We start from the raw sequence: 16,992 nt of genomic DNA, 5'->3' as shown, positions 1-16,992 counted from the left end.
AAAATTGTCAGATCTAGTACTGACTCTTTCCCAGTTCTAATATCAAACCTAGTACCTTTACCATCATTCAGACAAACTAAATTTTTCTCATCCATTAACTCCTCAATCACCTGCCCATTATTATCTATCCTATCTCCCCCCACAATGTATTATGAGCATTAAAATCGCCACACCAAATAATATTATCTCTATCCTGCCCTTCTGTTTCTTCTAGCGCTTTTAACTGCATTTGCCTGCATGGGTTATAGTAATTAATTACTACTATTTTCTTATTATCTGCCCATATTTCAACTACCACATACTCTTGTTCCTTCCCTATACCCAACACCCTATATGGCATACCCTGTTTTACAAAGGTAATACAGCCCCCACCACTCCCTTCCTCTCTATCCCTCCTAATAGCTATATAGTTAGATATACCAAAATCAAACCTAGGTTTTAACCATGTTTCCTGGATACACATTATGTCTGGAACCACACTCCTGTTGTCTATAAACTGTTTAAACTCTTGGCCATTTGCTAACAAACTCCTTGCATTCCATTGTAAAAGTAACATAACCGGTATGGTCATCCCACACTACTTCCCTCCTGGCCTACCGATGCCACACTAAGGCCATCTCTGATCTCCTCCCATTTTAAACCCAACATACCCAGATGTTGAGTCGCTGCTTTGGCAATAATTTGAATTCTCTCTGTTTTGGACTTAACTTCAGCTGTTGCATTAATCACCCCTGCAATAAAGATAACTAGATCTCTCTTTTCCACCCATTCCTTTTTCTCCTTCTCTTTAACAATTTCTTGTCTCATCAACCATTCTTTATCTGAGGTTAATTCCCCTCTAATGCTTCTTCCATTAGTCCTTGACTGTTCCACCCTTTTAACTGCTTCTGCATAGGTAACTTTGCTTTTCATTTTCACATTCTGAATTTCTGTCTCCCTTCTCATTACTTCACACCCCCAATAAGCTGCACTATGACGTCCTCCACAATTACAACATTTAGTAGTTCCTTCAACACACTCTCCATAATCATGAGCCCCACCACATTTTGCACATCTTTTCTCCCCTTTACACATTTTAGCAACATGACCAAATTTTTGACACTTGAAGCATCTCATTGGCTTATGGATGTATTCTCTCACACTGTATCTCATGTATCCAAAATAAAGCTCTGTAGGCATCTCTTTAGTACTAAACTGAATTAAAATCGACTCAGTTTCTGCTTTCTCAAATCCCCTAGTTAACCGCTTTGCACTCTGAACAGTGCCACACCTTTCTTTTAGATGCCAAACTAGCTCCTTGATCTCCACTGACAAGGGAATCCCATAAATCACACCTTTACTCCCTTGATCACCAACTCTAGCCACCTTCACTACCTTTGCTTTTCCAATAGCTTGCAATTTTTCAGCCCTCCCAACTTGCTCTTCAGACGTACATCCTATTAATAAATTGCCATCATTTAGAATCCTAGCATATTTAACCTCTCCAACCTGATTCTTAATTATTTTTGTCAGCTTTATTGGATCCATGTTTTTAACTCCACCATCTTCAAACCTCACAATAACATTCCATCTCTCCTCAGACCCTTTAACTCTCAGTCGTTTGGCTTTATGCATTTTCCTTAATTGCCAACTACCACCATCCCCATCTAAATCATCCATGCTCCCGCAATCCTCCTCTTCCTGACTACACGCCATGGTAGAGAATATTGTGCAAGTGTATCGTCTACCGGACCTATACAGGCCGTCGGCCGATACTCCCGCAAAATACCCCCTCCACTCAAACTACTATAATCCTAATAAAAAAAAAAATCGATGCTGTTATGTAATACCACAAACTTTCCAAGAACTGCGATTAACACCAAGCCTGCCGGCCGCCACAAAACTCCTCCAACCGACCCTCCTTCCTCCACCGCTCTCAGTAGCCCAGCTCTCAACCCGTTTGGCCTGTAACTCGGGGCCGCTCCATAAGTTCAGGTCCGGGTTCGGCTCTGTGCCCGGGATTCCATCAGCCGCCATCTTTATTTTCTTTTTTTTTTTAATTTATTTTTATTGTCAGATAGCATTGCATACATTTTGTATAAAAAACATATATAACAGTCTGCCAGGGGTTATGGCATGGAAATAATAGTAAAAAAAAAAAAAACAAATAAACAGAAACAGGAAAATAAATAAATTTACATGAATGCATTGTACAGCACAAAAAGGGAATAAGACTTCACAGCTTTCTTATTAAGAGAGCAAGAGATGGACGCTATATAATGATTTACATAAATGGAGAATTCAATAAAGGTTGGCTTTACATTTTGAAATTTTGACTTGTGTATATAATGTTTGGCTAAAATGATAATGAGGTTAATTAAGTAAAACTCAGAAGTGGCATTCCTGTCTTGAGTAACAAAACCAAAGAGTACATTTTCCCACTTCAAAGCAAAATCAGGGTAGACAGAATCTATAATATATCTTGATAGTTTAGACCAAAATGTCTTTGTATGAGAGCATGACCAAAATAAGTGTACAAGTGTTTCTCTGTGATCCCTACAAAAGGTGCAGTTTACATCAATATCTTTTTTAAGTTTCTGTAAATAGTGGTTGGTTGGGTAAAACCTATGTATCAACTTAAAAGAAATCTCTCTGACCTTATTAGTCAAGCAGAATTTATGTGGTAGCAGCCACACTTTATCCCAGCAAATGTCCCCTACATAACTGGACCAGAATGATAAAGAAGGTGGCACGGTGGTGATTTCTTGTTGGAAAAGTTGACGGATTGTTTTGTTTGAATTCTTATGATTTGAAAAGCAACTTCTTCCAACATTAGTCTCAGCAACATCACGCACGACAGGGTCATATAACTGACCCTTAAGGCCTCTAAATAAAGAAATTATGCCCGCAGGGATGGCATCAAAAACAACAGAAAAGTCCTTCGGGGTGACAGGGATACCATATTTAAGAAGAAACTCAGAATAGGAATAAAGATGACCATCTTGATTGAAGAGTTGATTAACTAAAATGATATTGTTATCAAACCAATGCTTTAAAAAGAGTGATCTATTTTTAAATAAAATATGCTTATTGTTCCAAATATAAAATCTTTGTGGGCTAAAGTTGTGTTTATATATCAGTGACCAGGCCAACAGGATTTGTTTATGGTAAGAAGCAAGTTTTACAGGAATTTTATCAATATTATAATTGCACATTAGGACAAAGTTCAGACCCCCCAAAGAAGAAAAAATGTAATTGGGAATAAAGTTCCACAGTTATGTTGGATGCCTTAAAAAACGCTTAACCCAGTTTATTTTAAACGTGTAATTCAACGTGGAAAAATCTAGAAAGTTAAGGCCACCCTTACAGTATTCATTCATTATGACAGATTTTTTAACAAAGTGAGTACGGTTTTTCCAGACAAAGTCATATAAAATTTTGTCTATAGCTTTACATGTTTGTGTATCTACGCTCAAGGAGAGAGCAGCATACGTTAACCTGGAGATCCCCTCTGCTTTGGAAAGTAAAATTCTGCCACTTAAAGACAGATCACGAAGAAGCCATTGATTTAATCTTTTTTTTTGTTTTATCAATAATGGGAGAGAAATTAACTGAGCATCTATGAGAGTCTTGTTTGTCTATAGTGACACCCAAATAAACTACAGAGTTTTTAACAGGAATATTTGAAACAGAATCAACATCGCAGTCCTTGATAGCTAGTAGTTCACACTTTTTTAGATTTAAGTGAAGACCAGATGCCCTAGAAAACACATCCCTAAGGCTGATGGCTAAAGGGACTTGAGAACTGTTCTTTAGAAACAAAGTTGTATCATCAGCTAATTGACTGATGAAAATAGTCAAATCAGCTATGGTGATACCTTGTAGGTTGCTTGATTTAATATAAGTGCACAAAAGTTGAGCAGCAAGCAAAACTTTATTTTCTTATTTGCACACAGCGCGCTGCACACAGCACATTCACACAGATCTGGCGCAGAGGATCATGGGAACTTCTGCATACGTCCAGCCAACGCGAACGGGGCGCGCATGCGCATACACACAACAGTCCTCCTCAGAAATGTGAATGTGTTTGAGCAGATAGATTTCCTCAGAGGATATTCTGTGTAAATTATACCAATTCTTTATAATTTAGTCAGTAAATATACACGTACTGAAGTATCAGAAACATATTTTAAAATAAGTGTTGCCAGGCAAAACAAACCTCACCTGGGAGCACTTACTCATCATGAATATGAAGTGAGTAAGTAAAATGTATTTCTAAAGCACATTTAAACACAGTTTACACTGACCAAAGTGCTGTACAGAGTGTAAAAATAAATAGATATAAAATATATAAAGAAATAAAAACTACTGATTTAAACATCAGCAACAAAAGACAAACACTTAATTACTGACATGACAAAAGAAAAACAGTTAAAATGTAGGGAATGCTGATGCTAACTTGGTGTATGAGTACTGAAAACAAATATACTTACTATCATGACTATAGCACCCAAAATATGTCCAACATGCTTTCTGTATTTAACCATTTATGAGAGAGAAAGCAATTAGGAGCTTCATATTGACTAGGAATCAACTTGAAAAAAATTAATTATTCCATAAAAATCATATCACAGCCGAGGCCTACCCTGCTCCCACGTTTGCTTATAAGTCCTTTGTCGTTTCTCCTTCTCGTACGCTTTATCGGCGGCCTTTTTCTCCTCTTCAGACCGAGGTCACTTTGTTCCCGTCTCTGGTGGTTTCTGTACACCTTTCAGAAAATTCCACATAGCAATGTAGCTTTGGCAGATGTAGATGTAAACAACAACAAAAACGCGTGTTTAAATGGGCGATAATGTGGCCACATCTATTGAATTTGATAACGTCATTACCGCGATATTCAACGAGATGCGTTATATGCATGCGCAGTAGTGAAAAAACTGACAGTCTGACTCGTACACGATATGATTTGGAATTCTTCGGTATTTTCTGTCCTGCCGATAAACACATCGATGAACACAGACACGCCACGCGCTTAATGGTGATGATACACGGGGCAACTTTTTGGGCAATGTTGCCGAGCAATGTTGCTGGGCAATTGCGTTTTGACTCTTTTCTATTGAGATTGGGCAACATTGCTTCTTTCTGAATGGTTTTGATAATCTCTGGCAACTTTTTGAGATAAGCCAATCAGAATGCGAGTATCGAGTCATGTGACCTCCGGTGAGGTTCGGATCAGAAATTTCAAACAAATATGGCGGCTGCAGTGTCAGTGGAGTGAAGAGATGGAGAGACTCCCCATCTGTTTTTACGCCGGTAAGTTGTTATTTTAATATTCTATATGGAGGAATTTACCTCACCAAAGCTCTAAAAAACAACAGACAGCTTGATTAAATGGTCACAGCAAAAATTAAGACATCGATTTTTTTTTATAGCTAACTGTAAACTGCCATTGCTAACTGTTGTTGTCCTGAAAAGTTGCCCTGTGTCTCACCTAGTTGCCCGTTGCCAGCAACTTTGCTCGGCAACATTGCCCAAAAAGTTGCCCCGTGTATCACCACCATAATATGCGGTGGCTTTAGTTGACGGTGTGTCTGAATCTTCGCTTCATATATATTTTTTATTTTCAACTAGCCAGCCGGGCTGGCTAGTGACAGGAATTACCCGCCAAATGACAAATTAGGTTGCCTCGGGCGACCAGACCACCGCGAATTTCGAGCCATGTAAAGGCATGGATGACTTTTTCCAGGTCATTGTATGACAGAACAGATTTAAGTTTTGCAATGATCCTTAATTGGTAGAAACTAGTCTTAACAACAGAAGAGATTTGTTTGTCAAGGCTGAGTTGGGAGTCTAGAATAACACCCAGGTTTCTTGCATGGGTTTTGACAAATGGAGAGAGCCAAGGTTGCCAGAGATGGAATTTCTGGATTTTGGGGGACCGAAGATTATGACCTCAGTTTTGTCTTCATTTAACTGGAGGAAGTTATTGGCCATCCAGTTTTGAATTTCTTTAAGGCAGTCCAGAAGAGGCTACAAGGAATTTCCAGATTTTAGAGGGAGGTACAATTGGGAATCGTCAGCATAAAAGTGGAATGTAATATTAAATTTTCTAATGATGTTACCCAGTGGGAGCATATATAGGCAAAAAAAACCAGGACCCAGGATGGACCCCTGGGGGACACCGCAAGACGCAGGGGGTGAGGAGTATTGGCCTATGGACACTGAAAAGGTTCTTTGCTGGAGGTATGAGTGGAACCATTTTAGAGCAGAACCCCTAATCCCAACCCACTGTTCAAGCCGGGCCAGCAGTGTTGTGTGGTCTACAGTGTCAAATGCAGCACTAAGGTCCAGTGGGATAAGAATGGCATTAGATACAACAGAAGAAAACTGTGCCCTAATGTGGTCAATTTTCTCAATGAAAAACTTCAGGAATTTCTCACAGCAGTTGGTGGATGCCTCGACCTCTGGGGACACTTGAGGGTTAATAATTGAGTTGATGCAACTAAATAAAATCTTTGGCCGATGGGAATGTTTTTCTATGATGTCAGAGTAATGCTTATTTATAAGCTTTGCCACAAAGGCAGGGCGACCCCACAGAGCATAGCTCCACTACGGGGACTCAATCTAAAAAAAAAAAAAATGATAATAGTAATTGACAACAATGATGATAATAATAATAGAAAATTTACAACAAAAGTAAAAGAAAATAATAATGATTACAACAAGGCAATAGTAATACTAATAATTAACAACAAAAACGATAGTAATAATAGTAATTAACAACAAAGACGATTGTAATTGTAGTAATTAACAACAAAGACGATAGTAATAGTAATAATTAACAACAAAGGCAATCACTAATTTGACGACACGTGTGACACTTAATACATATAGATTTAAAGGATTGAGGGATGTTTACATTGTAAAATTGTTCAGCAATATTCATATCGTACTCGTATAGTTCCTTCTTGAACTGGCTTAGTTTGATTATAGTTCTAATATGTGCAGGTAAGATGTTCCATACTCTTGCAACTCTGATGTAGTAACTGTTTTGAAACGTTACAGTTCGTGATGTAGGAACATTTAACAAAGGTCCTTTGACAGTATTCCTTGTTGTCCTTCTAGAGATGTTAATGGAGATGTTAGGGTCGCTGTCAACTGCTAGACGTTTGAAAAGATAAACTAGATCCAAATACTCGAGCTAATAAGTTATTGGAAGTAGTCCAAGCTTGAGGAGTCGATGTTTACAGCTGACCTCCGTTCTAAAAGGCAGGGATAGGATGTATTTGGTTGCCCGTCATTGAACTCTTTCCATGGTGGTGATGAGCGAGACAGTTTGAAGGGCCCAGACTTGAGAACAATAAGCAAATGTGCTCCAGATCAGGGTGGTGTAGAGGATAAAACGAACAAAAGAGTCGTGGATACCAATTGATGATCTTCTTACAAACCCGAGCATTTTATTTGCTTTGGCAGTTACTGTGCGTACATGGGTTGTCCACTTGAGGTCAGATGACACAAGGATCCCAAGGTCCTTATGAGCATTTATAGATTTTACCTGATCATCATTTAGACGATAAGATGAATTGACAGGCTCAGTGTTCCTTGTAATGGAAAGAAGGCAACACTTAGAGATATTTAAATCCATACGCCACTGTTTGCACCACTCACATATACAATCGAGGTCCCGCTGAAGGATCACTTCATGTTCTAAGGTCTTAATGGCCCGATAGCACTTGGTGTCGTCGGCAAACAATGCAACAGATGTTGAGGAGACAACTTGAGGAAGGTCATTAACGTAGACGAGGAAGAGGAGAGGCCCAAGTATTGAGCCTTGAGGAACTCCAGATGCGACTTTAAGTGGTGGAGATGTAACACCAAGAACTGTAACCCTTTGGTAACGATCTGAGAGATAGTTCTCAAACCACTTCAGAAGATTACCACAGATCCCAAAACGTTGGAGTTTCCAAAGAAGTAGATGGTGGTCTACCCTGTCGAAGGCCTGGGCAAAGTCAAGATAGATGGCATCAGTCTGCACTCTTTTGTCAAGCAATTTGCCAATTTCATGCAGAACTGAGAGAAGCTGAGTTGTCGTGGATTTCCACTTTAGGGTCATTCCATGTCAATTCACACACCCTCCCCAGTGACACATCTTCAATTTGCCTGATATTTATTTTATTAGTGCCTTATGATGTCAAAAGAAAGAATCCAAAATTTTAGCTTCCTAGCTGGAACGGTTTTTGAATTTTGGCCCTTCAAAGTTTGGGTGCCACGCCCACTTTTGGGGTACGGGAATTGTACACTTAATTTGCAAGCATTTTTGGAGGCCCATATTTTTGTTCTAAGGGGAATATAAACCTGTAAATTGCTATATCTATGTATTCTGGCCCTGTCTGTCAGATTCTGCACCTAAAAATAGCACAAGTTTACTAACTTGAGATATTAATCCCTTAAAAGTGGATTTTTTTAATGACAATTTTTTTTTTTTGACATTTCAGGGGTCCATATCTTGGAAAGTTTTTGTGTTGATAGGGTTTAAACTGATTTATCATCATATTTGGGAACTCTACTGTGTACTTAGAGAGTTTCAGGGCACTCAGAGCTTTGGTGGGGGTACAGGAGGGCCCCAAATATGGCTTCGGGACAAAATTACCATTTGGTGCGTCCTACTTCAGGCCATTAGTTGGCCATGTGGGCACATGGTGACTGGAATGAGCCTTTAACCCTATCAACAGACACCTTTTATCAAACTTTTAAGCCAATAAAAACTTTGATTATCCAACTCCTTCAATATAAACTAAGCATTTGTATATGGTACTATTTTTGCATATTTTCTGAAAAATCCTAAGTCCGGAAAGTAGGTCAACTGTTGTTTTGACTGCCTGTTCATGTTTAAGGTAGTAAAAGCACACCCATATAGTGATTTTAATCTATGGGAAGATTATTTATACCCAATACCCCATTAGTTATATTGACAATTACAAGGGATAAGCCCTTTCCCGGCTGTTTCACGATGCTGTTTTTTTTTTTTTTTTACATTTGACACCTTTCCCTGTATCCAGCCAAACTCTGACCACTATACACTTAATACTTAAATGCATCTTTCAAACAGGAAAGGGAAAGATGCAAACAAGGGGATGATCCCAAGAAAAACATCCTGGTTGCTTTACTACATTTGTTCTGACATCCGATCTGGAAGTTAAACCTAGACTCATCAGGTTTTTTGTTTTTTTTTCAAGAAAAGGGGAAGGGGCCCCGAGCCACTCATGTGGGGAAAATTAGCATATCAATTAGTACTGTATTTCCCCTTTTTACGAATTGATATGCTAATTTTCCCCACATGAGTGGCTAGGGGCCCCTTCCCCTTTTCTTGAAAAAAAACACCTGATGAGTCTAGGTTTAACTTCCAGATCGGATGTCAGAACAAATGTAGTAAAGCAACCAGGATGTTTTTCTTGGGATCATCCCCTTGTTTGCATCTTTCCCTTTCCTGTTTGAAAGATGCATTTAACTATTAAGTGTATAGTGGTCAGAGTTTGGTTGGATACAGGGAAAGGTGTCAAATGTAAAAAAAAAAAACAGCATCGTGAAACAGCCAGGAAAGGGTTTATCCCTTGTAATTGTCAATATAACTAATGGGGTATTGGGTATAAATAATCTTCCCATAGATTAAAATCACTATATGGGTGTGCTTTTACTACCTTAAACATGAACAGGCAGTCAAAACAACAGTTGACCTACTTTCCAGACTAAGGATTTTTCAGAAAATATGCAAAAATAGTACCATATACAAATGCTTAGTTTATATTGAAGGAGTTGGATAATCAAAGTTTTTATTGGCTTAAAAGTTTGATAAAAGGTGTCTGTTGATAGAGTTAAAGGCTCATTCCAGTCATCACGTGCCCACATGGCCAACTAATGGCCTGAAGTAGGGCGTACCAAATGGTAATTTTGTCCCGAAGCCATATTTGGGGCCCTCCTGTACCCCCACCAAAGCTCTGAGTGCCCTGAAACTCTCTAAGTACACAGTAGAGTTCCCAAATATGATGATAAATCAGTTTAAACCCTATCAACACAAACTTTCCAAGATATGGACCCCTGAAATGTCAAAAAAAAATTGTCATTAAAAAAAATCCACTTTTAAGGGGTTAATATCTCAAGTTAGTAAACTTGTGCTATTTTTAGGTGCAGAATCAGATAGACAGGGCCAGAATACGTAGATATAGCAATTTACAGGTCTATATTCCCCTTAGAACAAAAGATATGGGCCTCCAAAAATGCTTGCAAATTAAGTGTACAATTCCCGTACCCCAAAAGTGGGCGTGGCACCCAAACTTTGAAGGGCCATAACTCAAAAAACGTTCGAGCTAGGAAGCTAAAATTTTGGATTCTTTAATTTGACATCATAAGGCACTAAGAAAATTAAGATAAGGCAAATTGAAGAGGTGTCACTGGGGAGGTTTTGGGCATTTGTGTGAATTGACATGGAATGACCCTTTAAGAATCCATGTTGGAGTTGATGTAGCTTAAAAGAGATATGATCGATGATTCTGTTGTAAACACAGCGTTCCATTACCTTTGAGACAAGCGGTAGTAAGGAAATTGGCCTGTAGTTAGAGACTTCATTAGCTGGGCCATTCTTTAATATTGGGACGATGTTCGAAAGTTTCCATTCGGCTGGTAACTTGCCTAATGTTAGGCATTTATTGAAGAGGGAACATAGTGATGTACATATGTATAGTGCACAACTCCTCAACAATCGAGCTGGTATCTTGTCAGGATCAGTAGCTTTTGTTACATTTAGCGATAGTAGGGTGTCTTTTACATCATTTGAAGAAAGTTGTAGATCATCTATAGTGTCAACCAAAGGAGTTTTTACAGCTTCAGATGGTGTATGGCTTTGATAATCTTCAGGATTCAGCGGAGGCTTGAGTGTAGAATAGAAGTAGTTGTTGAACAAATTAGCCACTTCAATAGGATTATTAGCAGCTTCTTTGACTGTTCCGTCGTCGCTTTTCAAGACCATTTTGCAAGGTATGCTTGACTGCTTAGGTGTTGATTTAAAGATAGACCAGAACTTCTTAGTGCTTGATTTTAACAGAGTTGGTAGAGTTTCAAAGAATTCCTTACGCTTAAGGATAAGTGCCTTAGATTGTCGACGTAGTGTGCAAAATCTTTCACGTAGGTTAGTGAAACGTAGTTTTAGCTTTGGCTTTTCTCCTAGCAGTCTCTTTTTTTCTTTAATAGATGCTTGACTTCACTGTCGATCCACGGGGGAGAGCAGCACCTTTTGATCGTCTTCGATGGAATGTATTCTGAAGCAGCAGCTAAAAAGATATCACTCCAGCATTGCCAATCTGAGTCAATGTCGATATTAGATGTCGGTGATGGCGAAAGATCAGCGAATGTTAAAGAAGCAGAGAGACTGTCCCAGTCAACGTTTTTATAGTCAAAAACAGTTCTTGAATCGCGTGAAGAAATAGTCGCGTGTGTTGTGAGGTCAAAGAACAATAGGGAATGATCAGTGAAGATACCCATTGTTCCAGGTTCAATGCATGTTATGTTTGAAACCATCTCTGGGGAGTTGACAAAAATGAGATCTAAAATGTTATCTTGTCTTGTTGGATGCATATTTAATTGCTGTAAAAAAAAAGTCAAAAGTCAGTTCATGAAAATCCAAAGAACCAGAAGAGATATTCCTCCCAATAGATGTTGAAATAAAATCAGAGTTCCAAGTTAAGTCAGGAAAATTAAAGTCACCAGTAATCAGTATTTTATCGTACTTTGAAGTGAGTTTGAGTAGCAAAGTAAACAGTGACAGCCATTCATTAAGATCACAATTCGGAGGCCGGTAGCAAACGCAGAGAAGACAGTTTTTAGATTTAAAACATTCAAGTTCAATAGCAATGATCTCCAAATGGTTAGACCAGTCCCCTAAAACGATTCCATTGAAAATTAAGGTATCCTTTAGGGCTAAAAGTACACCTCCTCCTCGCTTATCAGCCGCGTGATCTTTTCGAATTATGTTATATCCAGTTGGAATGATTTCAATGTCAGAGATACTGTCGTTAAGCCATGATTCAGAGGCTGTCCACACGGCAACGGATTCAGGTGAATCTGATAAAATTGTTTATCGTTTCGGCCTGGTGTCCACACGGCACCGGCGTTTTGGGTGCCCCAAAACGATATTTTTTGAGAACGGGTTCCAGAGTGGAAAAATCTGGCAACGGCGCCATTGCGAAGTCGTCTGGATGAGTAGAACGGATTTGTTTACGATGATGTCACAACCACATGACTAGAACAAGCAGCACTCTCGCCGTTTTGTATGAACCACTGCATTGCATTCACTTTTGTATACAGCTTTTCTTTTAAATAAACAAGTAACTGAACCATTTCTTGAATTTCTTTTTTTTATTGGATAAGACTGCTTTTCAAAATGTTCACACACAATATAAAAAGTTATATATATATATATATATATATATAGGGCGGCACGGTGGTGTAGTGGTTAGCGCTGTCGCCTCACAGCAAGAAGGTCCGGGTTCGAGCCCCGTGGCCGGCGAGGGCCTTTCTGTGTGGAGTTTGCATGTTCTCCCCGTGTCCGCGTGGGTTTCCTCCGGGTGCTCCGGTTTCCCCCCACAGTCCAAAGACATGCAGGTTAGGTTAACTGGTGACTCTAAATTGACCGTAGGTGTGAATGTGAGTGTGAATGGTTGTCTGTGTCTATGTGTCAGCCCTGTGATGACCTGGCGACTTGTCCAGGGTGTACCCCGCCTTTCGCCCGTAGTCAGCTGGGATAGGCTCCAGCTCGCCTGCGACCCTGTAGAACAGGATAAAGCGGCTAGAGATAATGAGATGAGATAAATTATATAAAAATGCTTTTCAAAATGTTCACACACAATAAGAAAATTAAGTTTTATAAAACTATGCACACTAATAAAACTAATTTGTACACACAGAAGGCACGATTTCCTCGCGTAGTCGCAGCCATCTTCTTCTTCTTGTGTATTTTCACGCCGGGTAGAAGAAGGGGTTTATGCGCATGCATTCTACTTCTTCTATTGTTCTGGTGTCTCCGATGGGACCGTCTTACAGCGCACCTAGAGGTGTGGCATGTGTATTGCACAGTTTTCAGCAAGCGTTGCGTTGCCATATGTACCTGATATTTTACTGATCCATTGCCCATGTGGACGCAATATTTTTTTTAATAAAATCTCGTTGCCGTTGTCGTGTGGATGTAGCCTCAGTGATGGCAGTGATGTCCAGCTCTTCTGCATAAACCAGATCTTGAAAGGCTTTCAGATTGCTGATTTGAGTCCCGTCAGATGACTTATTTAAGCTGCGAAGACTCTGAGCGTTAAATGACAAGCAGCAAAAATTTGATGCGACAATAACGTTCCTGGGTGTTGTATCTGAAGCTTGTCTTGGACATGAAACAAATTTGCTAGCCATAAGTAGGAAAATTATGTTAAAAACCATAAAAATATTAGAGACACAAAAGCACACAAACACATCCGGAACATGAACGTGCGCGTAACCCGGTGAGGACGTGCACGTAACCCGGCGAGGCTCTAGCTTTCTTAGCAGCAGCCTGGAAATTTGACAGAGAAGTTCAGAACATTTCTAGGGACACCATGAGGTGGTCCTTCTTCCATTTCCGCTCGGCTCTACGACAGACCTGCCTGAGGAGGCGGGTAGACTCATCAAGCCACTGTTGGGATTTAAAATTGGGACGTCTGAATTTAAGAGGAGCCAAGGTGTCTAAGATGGCAACACAGGAGGTACTGAAAAGGAGCATTAAAAGGATAGTTCGGGATTTTTGACATGAATCTGTATGGCATCCCCATCAATAGTGTCGTGCAAACACACTGACTTACCCCTGACAGCATCCTGTGAGTCCAGTTCTTGTCCAGTTTTGGTCCAGACGAAAGTAGTCCGGCAAGTTTGTTGGGGTCACGAAAGTAAAACGTTTTTCGTCTCAAAACAGTAGGGGAGAGCGGGGTAAGATGAGCCAGGGGGTAAGATGAGCCACCCCCTGTTTCTAAGAAACAGTAAACAAATGTGACCATGTGACCACATTCAAAGGGGGGCGGGACCATTTACTTACACTTGTGGAGAGGAGCACCACATGTCAAACTAGGTGAGGGAGATATTTATAAAAATGTGTTTTTGTGCTTTCTAAGTCAATTCCATGTTTGTCCACAGTGAAGGTGATTTAGAGAAGACAAAAGTAGAATAATATTTAGACACATTAGGGTTAAGTTAGTGGCTTTCTAAGCTATGATATGAATGCTAATAAAAATAATTTTGATTAGCCTAATCCCCTTTATTAGCATTTTTCTACAAAATGGTGGCCACGGGGTAAGATGAGCCATTAGATGTGGGGCAAGTTGAGCCACTGGCTCAACTTACACCATTGGTGGCTGAGCTTACCCAATATGGATGACACTTAAGTTTTCACATTTACTGGTCATATATGACAATAACAACAAATAAACAAACAAATAAATAACATGTTAATATAAATAATATGTTTAAAAGGTTTTTAATAAATAAAATAATGCCCTCTGTTATTACAGGTGTGCATGATGCCACACTCATACAAAAGAAAAACAGACAGGGCCGCACAGTCCCGTGCAGTTTTGGAGAGAGCCGCAGAGGAAGTCAGGAAAGGCAGGCCTATTCGGGCTGTGGCGAGGGATATGCATTTGGACAGGATGACTCTGACTAGGTTCATTGAAAAGATAAAGAATGGAGAGGTAGAGACAGGTTATACCAAGTTGGTGAAAGTGCATTTCTTCATTGGCCAGATAATCAAATTGGATGTCTTCGAAATAGAGGCAAGATTTCTCAAAAGAAGCCGGTCATGCCATGGCTCTGCAAGAAAGCCAACCTTTGTCTTCAAAGAGAAAGATGAGGCTGTCCTGTCAAGACAGGATATTGTGAAAAAATTGCCCCGCCCCTTTACTGTTGGGGGGACAGCACGGAGGGACAGGCAAATGGTGTTCCCTTGCAATTTGAACGCTTGGAACATTGAATAATGATGAAATGATTGATGGAATGATTGCTGCATGTTTTAGCAATGTTTTAACCTACTGAAAGAAATAAGATTTTTTGGCACTGCTCTACTGTTTTAGTAATTTCTATAATATAGTATATCTCTCATTCCCTCTCTAACTATCCCTCTTTCTATCTATCTACGCATATCTCTCTCTATCCATCTATCAATCCCTCCCTATCCCATCTCGTTCTATCACCTCTCTCTTCATCTCCCCTTCTCTATGCAACGGCCCTATCCCCCACTTGATTGACTTGATTCATTGATTGCATTTCTAATAATAAAAGTTGTTTACTTTGTTAACCTAACATGTTTTGTGTTGGCTCAATTTACCCCACACAGTGGCTCATCTTACCCCGTGCATGGGGTAAGTTGAGCCACTTGACATTTTTTTTTCAAGAGGTAATATCACTCTAACCATAAGAGCTTATCAATTATTTTTTGCTCAGATAGTAACAGTACACTTTGAAATTTGGTATGGTGTGTAGACTGGAAGCAAAAATGGCTTTAACATGTAGTTATGATGAAAAATGTAAAAAGTGGCTCATCTTACCCCGCTCTCCCCTATGTGTTCAAAAGAGTGATATATTTGCATCACAAAACCGTTGCCAAATAAAAAGTCAGACCTTGAAATCGCTTGGCACTATTTTCTCTCCCTTCTTATCACTGCGCGCTGCCGCCAGGTGACAGCCACGGCTGTTTCATTCATTGTTTTAGTGATGGGAATTTCGGCAGCCGGCTCTTTTGGCTCTTCTTACTATAAGGAGCCGGCTCTTTCGGCTCCCAAACGGCTCCTGAGATTTTATTTTTGATTTAATTGCTGCAGGCGGCACGGTGGTGTAGTGGTTAGCGCTGTCGCCTCACAGCAAGAAGGTCCTGGGTTCGAGCCCCGGGGCCGGCGAGGGCCTTTCTGTGCGGAGTTTGCATGTTCTCCCCGTGTCTGCATGGGTTTCCTCCGGGTGCTCCGGTTTCCCCCACAGTCCAAAGACATGCAGGTTAGGTTAACTGGTGACTCTAAATTGACCGTAGGTGTGAATGTGAATGGTTGTCTGTGTCTATGTGTCAGCCCTGTGATGACCTGGCGACTTGTCCAGGGTGTACCCCGCCTTTCGCCTGTAGTCAGCTGGGATAGGCTCCAGCTCGCCTGCGACCCTGTAGAACAGGATAAAGCGGCTAGAGATAATGAGATGAGATGAGATTTAATTGCTGCAATTAACTAGTTAATTAATTACATTATTATTTATATTTTATCAATAGGATGTTTTCCATTTTATTTTTTAGTTTTTGTAGCCATTGTAAAGCTTTGTAAAGTATAGCAGTGTAACAATGTTCTAGCTATAGAAATAAAACTTACTTACCAATTAATAAATTATTTTCTCACAAACATAATGCAAAACTGTGTTATATTACCAATATAAAATACACAGAAGACATCAACTGTTTATCCTTTATGGCTTTATTTCACACTCGACCTTGAACAAAATGCCACAAAATAAATTATGAAGTATAAATCAGGCCTAAGAAACTATGAAGCAAAGTTGGAAATTATTTTAACAAACACAGAACAATGTGCAACAAAATATGTGGCACCTTGAGCGCATGTAAAAAGAGAAAAAAGTGCTGCACTCTGCTCCACCAGTAATGAGAAGCCGCTGGAACAGCAAATATGCTCCTGTTATAATGACTGCTGTCTCGTTGTATACCGCAGATTAATCTGGCCATGCCAAGGCAGTTGCCGACCGAACCTGTCAATTTATGAGCGACAATTTATATCATGAGCTTTAGGAATTCATGGCAACAAAACAATGATCGTGGTTGTCAAATAGACAATCATCCTTCAGCTGAGCTGAACTCTCTCTCTCTCTCTCTCTCTCTCTGAGGCACCTAAGGACAAAAAACTAATTCAGCTCCCCAACTCGGCTCCCACCGAAGAGCCGGCTCTTTGAACCGGCTCGTTC

General features: G+C 39.9%; 1 pseudogene; it reads right to left on the bottom strand.

Annotated features, from left to right (window-relative positions):
* The window catches only part of LOC132885507 (splicing factor 3B subunit 2-like), a 92,136-nt pseudogene extending 90,120 nt beyond the window's left edge, over positions 1-2,016 (bottom strand).
* Between the last annotated feature and the right edge of the window lie 14,976 nt (positions 2,017-16,992).

The sequence above is a fragment of the Neoarius graeffei genome, chromosome 1 (genome assembly GCF_027579695.1).
Source record: "Neoarius graeffei isolate fNeoGra1 chromosome 1, fNeoGra1.pri, whole genome shotgun sequence".
Taxonomy (NCBI): Eukaryota; Metazoa; Chordata; class Actinopteri; order Siluriformes; family Ariidae; genus Neoarius; species Neoarius graeffei.
The sequence above is the reverse complement of the archived record's forward strand: the minus strand, read 5'-3'. Positions and strand labels throughout refer to the sequence as shown.